This window comes from Herpailurus yagouaroundi, unplaced genomic scaffold (assembly GCF_014898765.1).
Source record: "Herpailurus yagouaroundi ecotype Mexico unplaced genomic scaffold, PumYag 161, whole genome shotgun sequence".
Taxonomy (NCBI): Eukaryota; Metazoa; Chordata; class Mammalia; order Carnivora; family Felidae; genus Herpailurus; species Herpailurus yagouaroundi.
Window position 1 is genome coordinate 15,433,526 of NW_024412402.1, and position 4,509 is coordinate 15,438,034.

Sequence of the window (4,509 nt, forward strand, 5' to 3'; positions counted from 1 at the left end):
GTGTTTATTTATATGTAAATACAGCTTCTCTTCTTAAAATAGCACAAAAATAAGAAAAAGTATACAAAAACAACGCACAGGAAGTCTGGGAAAGGAACAGAAAAAATACTAATATCAATATGAAAGTCTTGGAAGAATTTTGAAATGACAAAAGAAATACTACCCTCAATAATAATTTAAAAATATATTAAAATTATATTTTTAGAAATTCTATTGAATATGATGTAAAAATTGATAATATCTCTTAGTGGCAAGAAAGTGATGAGCTTGGATATCTCACATACCTGAACTGAAATAAATTTTATGGAAATCAATATACAACAAGCATTCAGTGGACTTTGCATATCTCTGAAGAATATGTTCTAAGTTGTCTACAAATTTGAGGATTTTGTGCAGTATATAATTTTCCTCATGAATATGCATAAATATTATCAAATATACAAATGGTCTTTTAAATCTTTAACAAGAATAATTGTGCAAAAACTAGTTGGTAGAGGATAATAAAGTCTGATCAAGGTATTGGTTCAAGGTAGTTGTCTGAACTCTTTCTTTTTCAGTGAACTTTGTCATTGGTTTATTTTTTTGCATTTAAATCTTTGATCTGTATAGTAATTTGGCATGGCTGTAAAATAAGATGCAAGAGAAAGATGGGAAAAGAGAATTTGCAAACAAATAATTACAAATTTAATCTTTGAATTACGGGGCTGTGAGGTGATATAGAAACATCTCCAAACTAGAGGGAGAGCAGTTAATTTATCCTACAGGGATGGTTTACTAAAGTCATTGCCCTTCCCATGGTCTGGTCCTTTATGTGGTCCCCTGTGACTTTTGGCTTGGGAGAGCACCTGGCAGGTTTGCTTACCTAACGCCTGGTATTTTATGTCTTGCTCTGTCAATAATCCCTTTGCACTAAAACTAGCAACTTCTGTTCCCCAAAGCCCTCTCAAAGGCCTGATGGAATCTTGGCAGTATTAAATATTTTGGCCTGAATTTATATATCGATGATTGGGATATCTTAAGTGGGAAGCTCCAGGTAAGTGAGCCACAGCTATTTCATGTATTTCTTGGGCTTTTTCTCATTCTTTAGGGATATTCAAGCCTGAAATTATCCATTGGAGAAACACGGAACAGAATTTAGTCGTTGAGAACTTAGCAAGTCATTTTCTTTCTCTGTCCCTCAAGTCTAACTGAATGACCTTGTATTAAAATCTAAGACCATTTTCTTGCTATGGTCTCCCCACTTTTAGGAGGAGGAATAAGATTTATGATTAGACTAAGTAGTTCCTTTCTGTTGTTGTTGTTGTAGTTTATTGATTTTGAGACAGAGAAAACATGAGCTGGGGAGGAGCAGAGAGAGAGGGAGGGAGAGAGAGAATCCCAAATAAGCTCCACACTGTGAGCACAGAACTGGATGTGGGGCTGGAACCCATGAACCGTGGGATCATGACCTGAGGCAAGCTGTAGTCAGACGCTTAACTGACTGAGCCATCCAGTAGTTCCTTTTTAATCAGCAACACATGTTGACTTAAATAGAGTAACTGAACAAAAAGTTCATGCATTCGTGATTCTCTTAGCCAGGGAAAATTCACAAGCTTTAAGTCATTACTTAATTTGAATGTTCAGGGGTGTCTGGGTGGCTCAGTTGGTTAAGCATTGGACTCTTGATATAGGCTCAGGTCATGATCTCACAGTTTGTGTGTTTGAGCCCCACATCAGGCTCTGTGCTGGCTTCATGGAGCCTGCCTGTGATCCTCTCTTCCTCTCTCTCTCTGCCCCTCCCCTGCTTGTGCTCTCTCTCTCTTTCAAAGTAAATAAATAAACTTAAAAAAAAAATAAATTGAATGTTCAAATGCCACAGCTGGGCAGTAATAAGCCTACGTTTGATTCCCCCATCCCCCTGCTCATAAACTCTAAAACAGGAACTCTTTAACCTGACATTTACCTTTTCCAATATTATCTCTTATCACTATTTCTATTTTAAGTTAGACATTTTCACTTTACTCAGACATTCCTTCCACTGTCACATCTCTACATATTTCCTCCATCTGTCCCTTTACCTCTGAAGTGTATCATTTCTGTTCTGCCCTATTTCGGTCACTTAAAAATCCTTTCCGAATTTCAAGACCTAGCTACCATTTACTTACATGCAAGATAGTGCTATCTAGCAGTCTTCCACTAGGCTTTGGGCTAAAAGCTTTCTGTATGTTATCTGACTTCACACTTAACCCGATCCTACAGGGTAAGTGTTATGATGTTCATTTTGCACTATAGAAAAGTACAAGGTAGGCATCGTTGCTCCCATTATACAGACTAGACTCAGAACAAGAGACTTTGCCCAGGTGTTCACAGTTAATGGGGACCAAAGCAAGGGTCATTACAGATGGTGCTGGATACCTGCTATCTCCTCTGTCAAAAGTTGATGGTATAGTGTTGGCAAATGTTAGTTACTGAGCATCTGCAGAGATCCCAAAATGAATGAAACATACTCCTGTCCTTGAGGAGTCACAGTTCTTTGGTCCTCCAAGGAGAAGGGATATTTTCCTCCCAATAAGGCTAGATCTATAATCTTTTGGAGACATTTATCACATTTGAAATTTATTCTTTGATTTAAAACATTTTTTTTATTTTTTAAATAAATTCTACACAACACGTGGGGCTCAAACTTATGACTCTGAGACCAAGAGTCACATGCTGTATTGACTGAGCCAGCGAGGTGCCCCAAATGTATTCTCAATTTATATCTTATTTTCAATTCACAAAGTGGTTATTTCCTTGTCTTTCCATCTAAAATAATATACATAACTTGCACACTATAATAAACAACTGAACCATTACGTTTTAGTTGCTGGCTCTCTCTGCTTCAAACAAAACATTCTGAGAACAAATCTTCACCGAATTGGATGGAATAGAAAATTCTCACATGTATGTATAGAATTGTACCTAACAATGTGTGTTGAAGAAAAGCCTCCCGTGCCAGTCAAAAATCTGAAATCTACCTTGACATTTCTAGTTATAAAATTTATTACAGTGAAGATCCCATAGAATCTAAGGAAAGGTTTCAGATATGATGAATTAGAGTAAAATCTTCTCCATCCTGTCCTATATGTAATAGTAAATCTGCTTAAAATCAGTTTGGGGAAAAAAATCTTACCTTATTTAGGACATTAATCATATCTTGTTTCTGTAGATACCATACTTATGATGCCTCAGTGAGGCAAACTGAGTATACTTTTTACCATTTTCATTGTACTGACAAGAAAACTCAAGTTGAGAGAGGTTAAGAAACTTTCCCAAGATCACATACATATGTCAGCAAGAAAGTAGAACGAGAAGCCAGGCTCTCTGATACAGTTTGCACAGGAATATGGGCTTTTGTCAGGCTCTTTACAGGACCTTGGATTCAAACTAACGTATTCTCCGTTGGTCCAGGCAGAAACATCTCTAATTCTTCAAGATTTTGTGGCTGATCTTACAAAGTGTTTTGTATCAGGAACAAGATTTTTTGCAGTCATTGCTTACATTACAATTTCCTCTGTTGGTCCAGGCAGAACGTCTCTAATTCTTCAAGATTTTGTGGCTGATCTTACAAAGTGTTTTGTATCAGAAACAAGATTTTTTGCAGTCATTGCTTACAATTTCCTAAATAACTATTTGGTGTCAGGGAGCTATTGATAGGGAATTTGAAAGCAGCACCATATCATTGTAATACAATTAGCTTTGAAGGTTATTGCTCGATTTTCATACATGTCGTTGATCAAGTTCATTTTGAGATCAAAATAGGGCTTTATCCTTTTTCTTTCTTTCTTTCTTTCTTTCTTTCTTTCTTTCTTTCTCTTTCTTTCATTCTTTCTTTCTTTCTTTGTCTTTGTTTTGCTTTTTTCTTTTAAGAGACAGAGAGTATGTGAGAGGTAGAGGGAGAGAGAGAATCTTAAGCAGACTCTGCCCAGTGCAGAGCAGACAGGGGGCTCCTATCTCACAACTCTGAGTTCATGATCTGAGCCAAAAGGTCATGACCTGAGCCAAAGGTTATTATTTTAGATGTTTAACTGACTGGGCCACTCAGGCACCTCATCTTTCTTTGTTTTAATAGTGTTGTTCAGTGGGGTGCCTGGGTGGCTCAGTCGGTTGAGCGTCCGACTTCGGCTCAGGTCATGATCTCACGGCTCAGTTTGTGAGTTTGAGCCCTGCATTGGGCTCTGTGCTGACAGCTTGGGGCCTGGAGCCTGCTTCAGATTCTGTGTCTCCTTCCCTCTCTGCTCCTCCCCTGCTCACACTCTGTCTCTCTCTCAAAAATAAAGATTAAAAAAAAATCTTTTTTAAGTGCTGTTCAGTAGAACTTTCTGTGACGATAGAACCATTCTCTATCTGTACTGTTCAGTATGGTGGCCCCTAGCCACATGGAGCTATTGACAGTGCTTGAAATGTGTCTAGTGCATCTTAAAAACTGATCTTTCAATTTAATTTTAATTAATTTAATTTTAAATTGTCACATGCGGCCAAGGGCTCCTG